This window comes from Dendrobates tinctorius, unplaced genomic scaffold, assembly GCF_039654945.1.
Source record: "Dendrobates tinctorius isolate UK_male_01 unplaced genomic scaffold, ASM3965494v1 ptg000142l, whole genome shotgun sequence".
Taxonomy (NCBI): domain Eukaryota; kingdom Metazoa; phylum Chordata; class Amphibia; order Anura; family Dendrobatidae; genus Dendrobates; species Dendrobates tinctorius.
In genome coordinates this window covers 1,048,974-1,066,794 of record NW_027361809.1, presented here as the reverse complement: position 1 = coordinate 1,066,794, position 17,821 = coordinate 1,048,974, and the positions used below count along the sequence as shown (strand labels likewise).

The following is a 17,821-nucleotide window of genomic DNA, read 5'->3' as shown; positions in this document are numbered from 1 at the left end:
ACAGGATGGAGATGAATTCTAACTGTAGACCTCAAAACTGTTTGGAGGTGACCTCAATGTCACATATATGAGGACTAGGTCTGGCTGGGCTGAGCCAGTGTCTTAGCTGGAAGCCATCTGGATCTATGGTTTCTCAGATACATAATAAGTGATCTGTGGAGTACAATCTATCAATTCAAAACTTCATGAGAAAGTTCCAAGTGTCTTAAATGTGACACTGGCATCGATACGGGAGGCTAACGCATAGTCCTGGCATACTACAGACTTTGGCATTGGGCACAGGTATAGAGCACAACATGGCTGTGCAGGTACCAGGGACTTTTCTGTGTTATTATTGTGTATTTAAGGATCACAAATGTAGAAGGAATGCAGAGCTAACAAGAGCAAGAATTGCAGAGTGGGCTTGCCAACATCCGGGCGGATAGAGACATGAAGTCCCAGCACGTTCCTCCATCATGGACAATTATTCACCTTTTTTAAAGAGAAATTTCATCTAAGATATAAAAATGGCTATATACTAATAAATGGGATGTCAGAGTCAAAAGGGACAGACCTGAGAGAGACCATGGCAGTCAGGAGAGACAGGGAGGGCAGAGGCAGTCAGGAAGGTCAGAAACAGACAAGAGAAAAAAAAAGAGAGATTTGGACAGATAGCCAGGATGTCCAGAGATAGTCAGGAGGGACAGAGACAGCCATGATGTACAAAGACAGCCAGGATGTCCAGAGAGACAGGAGGGACAGAGACAGCTAGGATGTCCAGAGATAGTCAGTAGGGACAGACAGGAGGGACAGAGACAGCCAGGATGTCCAGAGATAGTCAGGAGAGATGGAGACAGCCAGGAGAGATGGAGACATCCTTCAGAGTCCTCCTGGATGGAGAAAGAAAAATGTTGTGAAGAAGAAACGGAGAGTGGTGGTCATGGGGGATTCCCTGCTGAGAGGAACAGAGGCCGCTATCTGCAGACCGGATATAACTACAAGAGAAATGTGCTGTCTTCCAGGTGCAAAAATTAAAGATGTGTCTGACAGGATATCAGGACTCTTCAGACCTACAGATGACTACCCATTCCTGCTACTACATGTGGGGACAAATGACACCGCAAGAAACGACCTGGAAATCATCTGCAGAGACTTTGAAGACTTAGGCAAGAAAGTGAAAGAACTGGGAGCGCAGGTGGTCTTCTCTTCCATCCTCCCAGTGGATGGCCATGGAACAAGGAGGTGGAATAAGATTCTGCAGGTGAACAACTGGCTACGTCAATGGTGCCGTCGGCAACGATTTGGATTTCTGGATCACGGAGTGAACTACTTATACGATGGACTACTTGCTAGAGATGGGGTGCACCTTACGAAGACTGGAAAGCATGTATTTGGAAGTCGCCTTGCTACACTTGTAAGGAGAGCTTTAAACTAGAACAACATGGGAAGGGAAGCAAAAGACCAGAAAAAGCCATACACCTGACAAATGCTATTGAGAACTCTGCTATTAGAAGTGGAAAGGAAGAACAAAGACGAAAGAATCTAATTAATAAAAATATTGGAGAAAGAGAAACCAATCACAAACTAAAATGTTTCTATACTAATGCACAAAGCATGGGCAACAAACAAGGAGAATTGGAACTACTAACACAGGAACAGAAATATGATGTAATTGGAATCACTGAAACTTGGTGGGACAATACACATGATTGGAATACAAGACTAGAAGGATACAACTTATTTGCAAGAAACAGACTTGATAAACGAGGAGGGGGTGTCGCATTGTATGTTCGAAACGCGTATATCTGCACAGAGATTGAAGCTTCAGAGACTGGGAGTTCTGTGGAAACTGTTTGGGTAAGAATACAAGGACAGAACAATGGAAAGGACACCATTGTAGGCATTTACTACAGGCTGCCTGTGCAAGCTGAAGATATAGATGAACTCTTTATGCATCAGATGGCCAAGTTCTCCAAAAAATATGACATAGTTGTCATGGGAGATTTCAACTATCCAGACATTTGTTGGGAATCTCTCTCAGGCAAAACTAACAGGTCAAGGAAATTCTTATCCTCTCTTGCTGACAACTTTATCTTCCAAAAGGTAAGGGAGAAAACAAGGGGAACTGCTACCTTGGATCTAATCCTTATAAACAGGGAGGAAATGGTTGAGGAGGTAAAAGTGGCTGGGACCCTAGGAGGTAGCGACCATGCTATTTTAGAATTTTGGATTACTAGAGGTGGAAGACCTGTGAAGACTCAGACGTCAAGGTTAGATTTCAGAAAGGCAGATTTTAAGGGATTCAGAAAGAGAATTGGAGGGATCCAATGGCTGGATATCCTTAAAGACAAAAATGTCCAGGAAGGATGGGAAATTTTGAAAAATGAAATTCTCAAAGCACAGTTGTTAACAATTCCGAAAAGAGGGAAGAATAGGAAGCATTTAAGGAAACCAGGATGGATGAACACAGAACTTAAGCACATGCTAAAAAGGAAGAAAAAAATGTTTATAAAATGGAAAGAGGGAGGCATATCTAAAGAAGAATATAATGCTGTCTGCAGAACCTGCAGGGCACAAATCAGATTATCTAAAGCTGAAAATGAACTGAGGCTTGCAAGAGATGTCAAAAGCAATAATAAAGGATTTTGGGGATATGTCAAAAGTAAAAGAAAAGTCAAAGATGCTATAGGATTTTTACAGGATGAAAATGATGAAATGGTAAGACAGGATGTTGAGAAGGCTGAACTTTTAAATTCCTATTTTGCATCTGTTTTCTCTCAGAAAGGAAATGCAACATCAACTGTTATTCACTGTCCTATTAAGGGAATAGAAGAATCCAGGATATCTATAAACAGAAAGATAGTGAGGAAACACTTAGCTAACCTAAATGAATTCAAGTCTCCAGGTCCAGATGAATTACACCCCAGAGTACTGAAGGAGATAGCAGAAGAAATTTTTGAACCCCTCTCCATAATCTTTGAAAATTCTTGGAGAACAGGAGAAGTGCCAGAAGACTGGAGAAGAGCAAATGTTGTTCCTATCTTCAAAAAGGGGAAGAAGGTGGACCCAGGCAACTATAGGCCGGTGAGTCTGACTTCTATACCAGGAAAGATCTTTGAACAAATTATTAAACAACATGTATGTCAATACCTGGATAAGAATGAAGTGATTAAACAGAGTCAGCATGGGTTTCTAACTAATAAGTCATGTCAGACTAACTTAATTTCCTTCTATGACGGTATCACTGATTGGGTGGATCAAGGAAATGCTGTAGATATAGTATATCTTGACTTCAGCAAAGCATTTGACAAAGTCTCTCATACAATCCTTATTGAAAAAATGACTAAGTATGGAATGGACAAGGCAACTGTTAGGTGGATTCATAACTGGCTTAGTGATCGGACCCAAAGAGTGGTCGTAAATGGCTGCACATCCAGTTGGAAGAATGTCTCAAGTGGGGTACCACAGGGCTCTGTCCTGGGCCCTGTATTGTTCAACATCTTTATCAACGATTTAGATGAAGGAATTGAGGGTAAACTGATTAAATTTGCTGATGACACAAAGCTAGGAGGGATAGCTAATACTAGAGAAGAGAGAGAGAGGATTCAAAAAGATTTAAATAAACTGGAGAAGTGGGCAGCAACTAACAGAATGGTTTTTAACAGGGAGAAATGCAAAGTACTACATCTGGGCAATAAAAATGAAAAAGCATATATAGAATGGGAGGAATAGGGCTAAGTGACAGCACATGTGAAAAAGACTTGGGTATACTAATAGATCACAGACTGAATATGAGTCAACAGTGTGATGCAGCAGCAAAAAAGGCAAATGCAATTCTAGGATGTATTAACAGAAGCATACAGTCTAGATCACGTGAAGTCATTATTTCCCTCTACTCCTCTTTGGTCAGACCTCATCTGGAATATTGTGTCCAGTTTTGGGCACCACATTTTAAAAAAGACATCAACAAACTGGAGCAAGTTCAGAAAAGAGCGACCAGAATGGTGACCGGTCTGCAAACCCTGTCTTATGAGGAAAGGTTGCAGGATTTGGGAATGTTTAGTTTGCAAAAGAGAAGACTGAGAGGAGACTTAATAGCTGTCTACAAATATCTAAAGGGCTGTCACATTGTAGAAGGATCAACTTTATTCTCATTTGCACAAGGAAAGACTAGAAGCAATGGGATGAAACTGAATGGGAAGAGACACAGATGAGATATTAGAAAAAACTTTTTGACAGTTAGAGTGATCAATGAGTGGAACAGGCTGCCACGAGAAGTGGTGAGTTCTCCTTCAATGGAAGTCTTCAAACAGAGGCTGGACAGACATCTGACTGGGATGATTTAGAGAATCCTGCTTTGAGCAGGGGGTTGGACCAGATGGCCCAGGAGGTCCCTTCCAACTCTACGATTCTATAGGAGAGATGGAGACAGCCAGGAGAGATGGAGACAGCCAGGATGTCCAGAGATAGTCAGGAGGGAAGAGACAACCAGGATGTCCAGAGATAGTCAGGAGGGACAGCGACAACCAGGATGTCCAGAGATAGTGAGGAGGAACAGAGAAAGCTAAGAGGGAGAGAGACAGCCAGGATGTCCAGAGATAGTTAGGAGAAACAGAGAAAGCCAAGAGGGACAAAGACAGCCAGGATGACCAGAGATAGTCAAGAGGAACAAAAGCATCCAAGAGGGACAGAGACAGCTAGGATGTCCTGAGATAGGAGGGACAGACAGCTAGGATGGCAAGAGATAGGAGGGATGGACACAACCAGGAGGGACAGCATTAAGAGGGTCAGTAATAGAGAGGAAAGGTAGATAATAAAAAGTGAAAAGAGCAATTAAGAGCGACAATCAGGATAGAGTGCAACTTCAAAAGAGATGTTAGAGAGACAGGTGGGCATCTTCAGTCGGCACAGTGGCAACACTATAATGAAGAGGAATATATGCAGGTAACACAGAATGAACATGGTATTACATATGGATGATGGGGAGGTCGATTTTACCTATTGAAACCAGGGCTGTGGAGTCGGTAAGCCAAACCTGCGACTCAGACTCCTCAATTTCCCTTACACCGACTCCACGACTCCGACTCCCACACATATTGCTTATATTTAAGTGAAAAATTTATTGTAGTACAATGTGAACCTCAGACATTTAATCATTTTTATGATCCAATAATCAAGATATTTAGATAGAACAGAATATAGATTGTGTACTACCCGCTTTTCATTCTTTTTGGTACAGATACGATATGGATAGACAGATATGGATAAATGGATAGATAGAGCAGATTTCTAATCTGCTTTTGCTATTGAAAACATTATCTATGAGCTCAAAAACCTTTCAGGTGATGCAGTTTTTTAAAAAGATGATCAGCTTTTGCAGCTGAAAAACGTATCCTCAAAAAATACAGGAAAAACGCTGTGTGTGAATGTAGCCTTAGATCAGGAATAGAACAGCCATTTATAGGACATTTCATAACTTTCCCAAACTCCTATGAAAAAAATATTCAGCACATTCTGCACTGAGCTACTGTACCCAATTTATTATATATTTTAGGAGTCGGAGTCGGTCCATTTTATACCGACTCCAACTCCGACTCCACCAAAATGAGCACCGACTCCGACTCCTCGACTCCGACTCCGACTCCACAGCCCTGATTGAAACCGCAATACAAAATCCACATGAAATCTAGAACGTAAAGGGCATGATATGAAATGTAAAACGCCATTCATTTGATTTGTACGGTCCATAATCCGCACTGAAAAGTGGCAACAAACCCTCCTCATGTGAGGAACCTGTGGACACAGCAGCAGGCGGCTTTCCTTCTTGTATCAGCAGTGCAGTCACTTTGTTTCTGGGCAGAGAGAACAGGATGTAATAGTGAAACAATCCTCCAGTGTTGTGCGGTATTATCAGCGGTGTCCGCCACCCGCATCCTTATCATAGGCTGAATGACATTTGTAACTGTGCGCCCATTGTTACGACGCAAGGTCACTTGCCAACCGCAGAGGGAAGCTGAGAGGAATTCAGATTAATTATCCAATAATGCAAATGATTAATCAATCCAACTACAGGCTGTGATCATAGGATACCTCATAGGCAATGAGCAGCATCACTGGTACAAGGCCACCGCCTCAAGGTGCCAGAAATACACGGAGGTTACATCTTCTAGCTTCTATAGGACTCTCATACAAGCTCCATTATTAGCCCAGGGTATGACTCAAAAACGGATAAAAAAAACCTTGATTGGTGCATATAATGTGCATTATTACCTCATTCCGTGTATATAATATGCTTTCTTTCAATTTATTTTACCACTTCTAAGCTCTTTGCTTGCTGTCAGTGAATGTACATGTTTACCATCAGAGGCAGAAAATCCATACAGATTGCTACAGATCGTACTATCCTGCCCAGTCCGGGAATTCTCTGTGAGCAGAACACCACCACAGCAAACGTATCTGTCACCCAGAGGCCTTGTTATCTTTAGTGAACGTTTCCTTCGGGATGGGACATAAAAATCCTAAAGCCTAGATACCAGTCATTTAAGAAGAGTTGTTCAATTTGAAGGCACCGTTTCCAGAGATCACATGAATAGTTAGTGTGCGCCGGATCAGAGTCTCCCCACACCCCTTCTGGTTAGTACTACTAACTTAGTAGGCCTGTGGTGGCTTCATGCTAGGCCTTCAAAACAGGAGAGAAGTGGGGATCCAGGCAGGTTGGAGGAGGTTCGCCGGGCTATGGATCAGCAGACAAGACAAGGGAACTGGGCCAGACCTCCTCTGAATCGATTCACTAATCTCAATCCAGGCTCCTCTGTCCCCCTACACCCAGAATCCTGTGTCCTACTCCTCCCCACTCCTGAATTCTAATGCTCCAGTACCGTGTCTTCTTCCCTCCTTCTCCCGCCAGACTCATGGGGTCCTCCTCCCTCCAGGATCCTCTGTCCCCCTACACCCAGAATCCTGTGTCCTCCTCCTCCCCCCTCCAGAATCCTGTGTCCTAATGCTCCAGAATCCTGTGTCCTCCTCCTCCCCCCTCCAGAATCCTGTGTCCTAATGCTCCAGAATCCTGTGTCCTCCTCCTCCCCCCTCCAGAATCCTGTGTCCTAATGCTCCAGAGACTCCTGTGTCTTCTTCCCTCCTCCTCCCTCCTGACTCCTCTGTCCCCTCTCCTCCACACTTTTCCAACTGATAACTTCAGAAAACAAAGCCTCTGTCTTTTTTTGGACATACACAGGTAGCTATATCCTAAAGAATGTCAGGTGATCCTGGTGACGGGATTGCTGACCTTCATTTATTGTGTAAGGCAAGTTATATACATACAGAAATGATTAAAATGATATCTGTCATCACTGCATCCTGATCTGAGCACAGCATACTGTAGAGACAGAGACCCTGATTCCAGTGATGTGTCACATATAGGGCTGCTTGCTGCAGTTTTGACTGCAGGAAAATATAACTAGAGGACTATTAAACCTGCTGCCACAGACTTCCCCATAATCATGAGCTCTGTATTACCCACTCCCCACCACTGACAGCTCTGTGTACACTGTGCATAGGCAGAAAGCTGCCAATCACTGGTGTGGGTGGGGGTATACAGAGTTCAGCATTCAGAAACTTGGTAGCTCTGCAGCAGGTAAAGTGCTTTTACCAAGACTGAAGCAACCCAGTAAGATCACTGGAATCAGGGTCTCTGCTACAACATCATGCTGCTCTCAGATGGGGAAGAAAACTCTAGAGACAGATTCCCTTTAACAGCCTGAAATTACAAGAAGCAAACAAAGCCGATAAAACAATCCCCTCCATATTCTCTATGTCCCTGCATGTTACGTCTTCCCATCTCTGTTCTGGGGTAGGTCCAGGCGTGCGAGCAGCGTCCATGATGCGGCCGGCTGACTTCACATCCTCTATCCCTGCCAGGTGGTGTCCTGTAGCATTCCCTCCTGGAGGCAGGCAGCTGCTCTGTGCCAGCATTTCCAGTGGTACAAGACTCTGTCATGACCTTGGCAATGAGGCCAGATATATAATTGATTTCCTGGGAAGGCAGAGAGATAACACAGCACCAGGTGCTGGCCCACGCTCCTCACACTGATTAACATTGCCCATGTCTGGTCTGCGATTAGAGGATTAGGGCTCAGGACTGAGTAAAAATCAATAAGACTGTCATGGACAGCGATGGGGTGGAACAGGCTGGGGGTAAAGACGTTTGGGATCTGGAAGTGCAGAAAGTTCAGTCTAGAGTCTCCCCACACCCATTGTACGTGCATCTGGCACAGCACCAACTCCCAGCAGCTGTCCCTGTATAGAGGGGTATCCCAATAATCGAGTCACATAAGATATAACAAATGATGACGACTTGTGGTGTGCGGAGCCTCAAAGAAGCAAAATGGTACAAATGTGAGAATTCAGTTTTTCTGTGAAATGTTGGCCCACTTGCCCTCTAGGGGACTCTGCTCTGGACATTGTAAGGAAGGGGAGGAGATATACTCCTTCACTTCCATTTTATTGCAAGAGTCTCCTTAATATGAAATGGTTACACATTGTGCTTCTGCTGGGAGTCAACTTTAGACTGCAGGAGAACCTGACACGTGTTACAATCCCCTGCAGCGCCTCCGCAGGCAACGTGAAGCAGTACAGGAAATCAATGTGCAGCTTGTATAATGAGTGGACAGGTGGATCCTCCAGGGAGATCGTTTATTTTTGGACCTCTAGCCACTTATTGTAGATCCCAAATAAGAGATACCCCTCTATGAACGTACAAAACCATAAAACTTTCTAGAATTCTTGCTTTTTCTGTTACGTCATATGACTTGGTTGGAGCTAAACTACCTTCTGGTCCAGCAGAATTACAAAAGCATTTGCTAAATATTTCATTTTGTAAATTAAACTTAAAATCCTGCAAAAAATGTGGCTGCTACTTGGTGAATGGAGATATCTGCGTGCTCCTGAGACCAGGACACTGATGAGATGACATTTCTTATCTGTCTAGACAGCAGCTCCTGGTGAAGAATGTCCCGCATTCCCCCCATAATAACCAGAGGGGTGACAGCACAACTACCTGACCATGAAAGGGGCTGAAACCCCAGAGAGGTCACAGGTCAAAAACAAAAATCATGTCCAACCAGGAACAGCAAGATCCCAGGTGTAAAAAGGAGAAGGGAGAGCGGGCAAGGTTATGTGCATAAATTAGCAGGAAGACAACGATGCATCATCCAAAAGAAATTCCGAAAAGATGTGAAAAAGTGTAAAACTGTGGAAATGAATTAAAGTGAAATGCAGCTAGAACAAAAAAAAAAAAAAAAAAAAAAAAGGTACTCAGAAGCTTTTAGGAGCATTTCTACAGTGAGATTCCCGGCAGTAGCTGCAATGGGTGAGTGTCAATGTGTTCAGCTGGAACATTGTGGACAATTAAATGTGATTGGACGGTGTAAAGGTCCCTTTACATTTAGCGATGCACCAGCGATCCCGACAGCCATACGACCCGGTCAGGATCGCTGGTGCATCGCTAAATGGTCGCTAGTGAGCTGCCAGAAACAGGCAGATCTCACAGCGATGCAGCAGAGATACAGCGGTATTTACTTGCCTTTCAGACGCGGCGATCCTGACGTCCTCCCGCCCGCCTCCACACGTTGCTTGTCGGCGCCACAGGAAGCCAGGTACCAATACCCGATGTACACACAACAGTATCACTGGGCTTGATTGGCAGCAAACTCGCCTGACCTTAACCCCATAGAGAATCTATGGAGTATTGTCAAGAGGAAGGACCTGAGACAGTTACTATTTATTTTTGCATCCCATTAGCTCCAGGGCTCTGTACATGTGAGGAGGTGACGTACATACAACATAGTGACTGATGGACTAGTACAGAGGGGAGAGCGCACTGGCGGGGGCTAGTGCGCTGGAGGTGATGGAGAGCGCGCTGCCCCTGTGGGCTCAGTCTATTTTTTAGGATCGGCCTCATTAGATTGAGTCGATCATGCTCCCCAATCACCCAGAGTTTCCCCTTCCTCTCAGGCCCAGTGGCCATAACGATCTTCAGTATAACCAGTTTAATATTAATTTTGCCTTTAAGTTGGTGCTGACCTCAGTGAGGGGAGGTGACTCGCTTCTCCTCATGCCTGAGTTTCATTGCAGATGACCAGGGTCATAATGGAAGGAAAAGGACAACCAGATCTGGATGTCTAATAGATGGAGCAGTCTGCTCGGGCGCATGGTCAGGGACGGGTACTTGGGCCTTTAGCAGTGACATTAGGATTCTGGGCCTGCGGCTTTAAGGGGGTTTTACATATAGCAATATCGCTAAAGCATCCCCGATTTGGTGACGCAGCAGCGATATCGCTATGTGTGATACTTACCTCCGGCCGGCTCCCCCGCTGTCTGTCGTTGATCGCGCAGCTCCATTTCTCGTCGGGCGCTTCCTGTGGCGCCGACGAGCGACGCATGGACGCGGGCGGGAGGACGTCAGGATCGCCGCATCTGACAGGTAAGTAGCGACCCCCGACCCCTGCTATGTCGCTGGTGAGATCTGCCTGTGTGGCAGCTCACAAGCGACCACTTAGCAATGCACCAGCGATCCATATCGTTGTCGGGATCGCTGGTGCATCGCTAAGTGTAACGGTACCCTAAGGGGCCTTTATAAACGCTTAGGAGCCTGTACAGGTGTTTATTGTTAATTATTGTAATTTCCTGAGATAATGACTTTTGGGTTCTCACTGGCTGTAAGCCATAATCATCAACATTACCAGAAATAAACACGTGAAATAGATCACTCTGTGTAATGACTCTATAGAATAGAGGAGAGTCACTTTTCTTTTTATATTGAAGAACTGAACCAAATTAACTTTTTGATGATATTCTAATTTTGTGAGAAGCTCCTGTATTTGAGAAACAGACAGTACAGGAGGAAGTGACTGCTCGCAGAGAAGGGACAAGGGCACCAGCAGGAAGGTCTTGTTTTTTAGTTGAAATGCCCTCATCAGATAGCTCAATGCTGCCAGATTTTGCACTACGGATGACAAAGTGATGACTTCAATTCCACACTGAAAAGGAAGGAACAGATCCTCATGTGGGGTGGCCTTAAAGCAATGTTCCCCAACTCCAGTCGTCAAGAGCCCCCAACAGGTCATGTTTTCAGGATTTGCTTAGTATGGCCCAGGTGATAATTGCAGTACCTGCACAGGCAATAATTCCATCACCTGGGCCATACTAATGAAATCCTGAAAACATGACCTGTTGGGGGCTCTTGACGACTGGAGTTGGGGAACACTGCCTTAAAGGGTTTGTTCACTTTGTAAAGAAAATTCTGTAATAACCTAATCTGGTGAGCGTGATCATGGCCAATTCTAAATTCCCTCATTTCAACTTGAGCACCCCTATTCCAGGTCCTCAGATCAATAGCTAGAAAGGAGATAAATAGATTGAGAGATGATAGATAGATAGATAGATATTCAATATAGAGGACAAAAAATGGAGGCAGCACACCAGCTAGAGGTGGAAAAAAGTGCTATTTAATAGCCCAAAATGGCAACGTTTCTGTTTAAGATGTGAGCTGTTTTCAAAAAGGCTCTTGATATATTATCTAGCCTTTTTCAAAATGGCTCACACCTTGAGCCAAAACGTCGCCATTCTGGACTATTAAATAGCACGTTTTTCACCTCTAACTGGTGTGCTGCCTCCATTTTTTGTCATATAGATAGATAAATATATAATAGAGAGATGGATAATAGAGAAATAAATATCTCACAATCTATGATACTGTATGATATTTTTGCTATGATATAATGGGTCAGTGACCTCCAGCCGTTGCGGAGGATAATGTGATTTATACTTCATGTCACTCCAGTGTCCCCCCATGAACTGTCAGCTCTTGTGCTTTTTCATTCTGAAGAGAGCGGAAACAGGAGAGTAAGAGCAAAGTCGGCCAGTCCTGCCCAGCGCCATTGTCCCAGGAAGACAAAGCAGCTCTGTGTGCAGCCCGAGCCTCTAATCTGCTCCCAAAGAATGGACTGACTGCAGAGCGGCCAAAAAAGCCTCCAATGGCATCTCTGTCCAGCGGTGGCGGCCATCTCTACAGTCCCCTTTAAGTTTGTTTGTTTACACTTCCTGCCTGAGGGAAATTCCTGCCTGGGATCATTAGCAGATGCAGCAAATGAGCAGGAGGCAGATTCTTATCACCGGTCTGTGCAGCCCCTGTTATTCTGCATTAGTCTCCCCTTTGTCATGGATTAACTACTTCAGTCCCAGTGAAGTTCACAGCCAGGAGTCTCCAACAACACATGGATTCCAGCACTCAAGCAGTTAAGGTAGAACATGTGGAAGTTTCTATAGGTCCCAGCTCCTTCACAACAAAGTCACAACACACAGGAACTGGACTGTCAACAGGATCCTGGACCACAAGGAGGAAATCGCTCCAGGTCCCTAAAATAAGCCCTCACCGCCTCACAGCGAGCGCTCGGCCCAGAGCTCACCGTCTGTACAATTTAATATACAAAAATTACATTTCTTACATATCGGTTACTTCCAAATACTTAAAAAAAATCCCCAAATGTTAAACAGAAAAAGAGTTAAAGGCCACAATGCAATGTACATAAACTACTGGGAAATGATTGTGATCAGACAATGGAAGGTATGACAGTCACAGGACCACCGCGGAAAGGACGGCCGTCACAGGACCACCGCGGAAAGGACGGCCGTCACAGGACCACCGCGGAAAAGACAGCAGTCACAGGACCACCGCGGAAAAGACGGCCGTCACAGGACCACCACGGAAAAGACAGCAGTCACAGGACCACCACGGAAAGGACGGCCGTCACAGGACCACCACGGAAAGGACGGCCGTCACAGGACCACCACGGAAAGGACGGCCGTCACAGGACCACCACGAAAAGGACGGCCGTCACAGGACCACCACGGAAAAGGCAGCAGTCACAGGACCACCACGGAAAGGACGGCAGTCGCAGGACCACCACGGAAAGGACGGCAGTCCCAGGACCACCACGGAAAGGACGGCAGTCCCAGGACCACCACGGAAAGGACGGCAGTCGCAGGACCACCACGGAAAAGACAGCAGTCACAGGACCACCACGGAAAGGACGGCAGTCGCAGGACCACCACGGAAAGGACGGCCGTCGCAGGACCACCGCGGAAAGGACGGCCGTCACAGGACCACCACGGAAAAGACAGCAGTCACAGGACCACCGCGGAAAGGACGGCCGTCACAGGACCACCACGGAAAGGACGGCCGTCACAGGACCACCACGGAAAGGACGGCCGTCACAGGACCACCACGGAAAAGGCGGTAGTCGCAGGACCAACACGGAAAAGACAGCAGTCGCAGGACCACCACGGAAAGGACGGCCGTCACAGGACCACCGTGGAAAAGACAGCAGTCACAGGACCACCACGGAAAGGACGGCCGTCACAGGACCACCGCGGAAAAGACGGCCGTCACAGGACCACCACAGAAAAGACAGCAGTCACAGGACCACCACGGAAAGGACGGCCGTCACAGGACCACCACGGAAAGGGCGGCCGTCACAGGACCACCACGAAAAGGACGGCCGTCACAGGACCACCACGGAAAAGGCGGTAGTCGCAGGACCACCACGGAAAAGACAGCAGTCACAGGACCACCACGGAAAGGACGGCAGTCGCAGGACCACCACGGAAAGGACGGCAGTCGCAGGACCACAACAGAAAGGACGGCAGTCCCAGGACCACCACGGAAAGGATGGCAGTCACAGGACCACCATGGAAAAAACGGCAGTCACAGGCCACTATGGGATTGTGAGAGGAGGCGACACCGTCTAATATATTATTTGTACACATCACAACCCCAGCACTTATTACTGTGCATTACACCGCATCCGTGTGACCGTTCCCGTGCGGTATACACTGCATCCGTGTGACCATTCCCATGCGGTATACACTGCATCCGTGTGACCGTTCCTGTGCGGTATACATTGCATCCGTGCGACAGTTCCCGTGCGGTATACATTGCATCCGTGCGACCGTTCCCGTGCGGTATACATTGCATCCGTGCGACCGTTCCCGTGCGGTATACATTGCATTCGTGTGACCGTTTCCGTGCGATATACATTGCATCCGTGTGACCGTTCCCGTACCATATACATTGTATCTGCATTTATAGCGTTTTGGAGGCAGAATTACATGAGGTCTATCTTAACGAGTAAAGGATAAAATGAACCTCATGTGACCAGCATTATAGATCACTCCCTTTATTTCATGGCTGCCATTAATCTGGGTGTTGTGGTGGTCACTGCCTTTTCCATTTACTTAAATCCAAGGCTTTTCTCTATTTGCTTAATAGGGTTATCTCCAAAATAGATCCCACAACATGAATGGTTACATCACTCTGCTAATGTGTAACCCACTCACAGCTTAACCCTCAGTGCAGCACATTGCACAGAAGCAGGGATCATCTGCCCCTTGTACCTAGCACACTGCAGAGCAGCTAAGATCATCTGCCCCTTGTATCTATCATACTGCACAGCAGCTGAGATCATCTGCCCCTTGTATCTATCATACTGCAGAGCAGCTGAGATCATCTGCCCCTTGTATCTATCACACTGCAGAGCAGCCGAGATCATCTGCCCCTTGTATCTATCACACTGCACAACAGCTGAGATCATCTGCCCCTTGTATCTATCACACTGCAGAGCAGACGAGATCATCTGCCCCTTGTATCTATCACACTGCACAACAGCTGAGATCATCTGCCCCTTGTATCTAGCACACTGCACAGCAGCCGAGATCATCTGCCCCTTGTACCTAGCACACTGCACAGCAGCAGAGATCATCTGCCCCTTGTATCTAGCACACTGCACAGCAGTCGAGATCATCTGCCCCTTGTATCTAGCACACTGCACAGCAGACGAGATCATCTGCCCCTTGTATCTAGCACACTGCACAGCAGCAGAGATCATCTGCCCCTTGTATCTATCATACCGCACAGCAGACGAGATCATCTGCCCCTTGTATCTATCATACCGCACAGCAGGTAAGATCATCTGCCCCTTGTATCTAGCACATTGCACAGCAGACGAGATCATCTGCCCCTTGTATCTAGCACACTGCACAGCAGACAAGATCACCTGCCCCTTGTATCTAGCACATTGCAGAGCAGACGAGATCATCTGCCCCTTGTATCTAGCACACTGCACAGCAGCAGAGATCATCTGCCCCTTGTATCTATCATACCGCACAGCAGACGAGATCATCTGCCCCTTGTATCTATCATACCGCACAGCAGCTCAGATCATCTGCCCCTTGTATCTAGCACATTGCACAGCAGACGAGATCATCTGCCCCTTGTATCTAGCACATTGCACAGCAGACGAGATCATCTGCCCCTTTTATCTAGCACATTGCAGAGCAGACGAGATCATCTGCCCCTTGTATCTAGCACATTGCACAGCAGACGAGATCATCTGCCCCTTGTATCTAGCACACTGCACAGCAGCTAAGATCATCTGCCCCTTGTATCTAGCACATTGCACAGCAGACGAGATCATCTGCCCCTTTTATCTAGCACATTGCAGAGCAGACGAGATCATCTGCCCCTTGTATCTAGCACATTGCACAGCAGACGAGATCATCTGCCCCTTGTATCTAGCACACTGCACAGCAGCTAAGATCATCTGCCCCTTGTATCTAGCACATTGCACAGCAGACGAGATCATCTGCCCCTTTTATCTAGCACACTGCACAGCAGCTAAGATCATCTGCCCCTTGTATCTAGCACATTGCACAGCAGACGAGATCATCTGCCCCTTTTATCTAGCACATTGCAGAGCAGACGAGATCATCTGCCCCTTGTATCTAGCACGTTGCACAGCAGACGAGATCATTTGCCCCTTGTATCTAGCACACTGCACAGCAGACGAGATCATTTGCCCCTTGTATCTAGCACACTGCACAGCAGCAGAGATCATCTGCCCCTTGTATCTAGCACATTGCACAGCAGCAGAGATCATCTGCCCCTTGTATCTAGCACGTTGCACAGCAGCAGAGATCTGCCCCTTGTATCTAGCACACTGCACAGCAGCAGAGATCATCTGCCCCTTGTATCTAGCACACTGCACAGCAGCAGAGATCATCTGCCCCTTGTATCTAGCACACTGCACAGCAGACGAGATCATTTGCCCCTTGTATCTATCACACTGCACAGCAGCTGAGCTCATCTGCCCCTTGTATCTAATGCTTCTGGATACAGAAAAGTATAAATAGAATATATTAAAAGGCATAAAAGTCACAATGGGACAAAATGGACAAGATTCTATATTAGTACGAGTAGGGGTTGCAGTGCATTACCTCCAGGGTGCCGCTCCAGCCTCTCCGATCCATTCTCAGCTTTGTATTTCCCACACAAATCCTTATCCTATAGGCAAGTCTTGAGTAATCTCAGCAGATCGAGACCCCTGGGAGACGGTGTGAGCCCCACATCTGCCTTGTGTGACCTCCTCCCCACACCAGGCTGGACCTCTCCCCACTCAGGATAACCAGGGCAATCGTCACAGGCTTAGAAATTGCCCCTATGTGAAGTTTGTAGCCCCCACCCAGCAGCAAGAGCTCCAGAAAGGAGCAGAGTGTCAGGCAACAGTGTGCAGAGTAGTACAACCCCTCTTGTCCTCTCCACCCCCAGCACATTATCCAGCAGCATCCAGTGATAGGAGAGCGGCAGGAACTGAACACAAAGAACTTTCTTCATTCATTTACATAAAGCTCTGACAAACTTTCACTTACAGGGGGTGAACTGATAGCGGGAGCAGTTATTCAGGGGTCTGGGCTGAGTCCCTACCTGATGTATATTTTGTACTATAGGGTGGAATTACATCATATAACGGATCAGATCGATCAGCCTGTAAGTGCAACAGTCAGTCATTTGCCTCCTTAACAAGTCAGACCCAAAACTGAGATCTCAGTGGTCATCAGCCTTCCGGTGGGGATATGTACATGGACATGTGTGTGCATGGAGTAAGGCCCTACATTATATGCTGGAGTCCTGTTCACATCTACTGTAGCTTTTTTGTCTACATTTAATAAACAAGGAAGAAAGGTCCTGACGTATTTGATACATGGAGGAATCTAACAGTATATGGGTCCTCCAAACTCAGGACATACAAGACACTCATGAGGGAAGAAAATCCTGGTGTAATCATCAATAGGATGCAATGTTAGAGATCGAGAGAGACAGTGTGATGTACCAACTAGTTGTATCGTGGGAGACAGGTATGTATCGCACAGACAGAGGCCTGCTGCGATCTAAATCCAGGACAGTTTTCTAGGTCTTGTTGTCCCACAAACCTGTATATTGGATTAGGGCTTGATTTAAGGGTTAACCAGAAAGTCATGGATGGGTCTGGTTAACTCGATACCTCTCAGGGGATGTGTTCCTGTGTCATCAGAAAGGTCCTATGTTTCCTGGTTGCAGAACAAAAGGCCATGTGTGAGGCTGGAGCTGGCTGAAGCCCTGAGAGTCCAGGGAGCTAATGAGGCTCTGGACTAGTGACAGGACCAATATACAGCCAGCCTGTGAAGCCTGAAAAGCTGGTAACCCAGAGTATGGGGAACTGTGTGCACTGATGGGGGTCAGTTATTGAACTGTGCGGACATACCCGCAGTTGAAACAGTCTAATAGGTCAGAGACGGTCCTGTCAAGCATGTAGATGTATCTGCTAAAGAGATTGGACTGTATGTCGGTTATGTGATGTTTGCATGGCCTACAGTGGTCTACGGTGGTATAATAAACCAGAAATGGACTTATGTAAAAGAAGAAAGTGAACTTTTGTGGTTCAAATATCACTGCCAAGTGAGTGCACCCCAA

General features: G+C 46.4%; 1 protein-coding gene across 7 annotated transcripts in view; it reads right to left on the bottom strand.

Moving 5' to 3' along the window:
- Positions 1-17,821, bottom strand: part of DENND2B (DENN domain containing 2B) — a 272,711-nt gene that overhangs the window by 162,547 nt on the left and 92,343 nt on the right. Inside the window, exon 1 of one of the 7 annotated variants that reach the window (XM_073545198.1) lies at positions 16,309-16,599. The exons of the other annotated variants lie outside the window; for them this stretch is intronic. The gene's annotated coding sequence lies outside the window, so the exon portion shown is untranslated. Of the gene's footprint in view, positions 1-16,308; positions 16,600-17,821 lie in introns of those variants that run through there. 7 annotated transcript variants of the gene reach the window in all.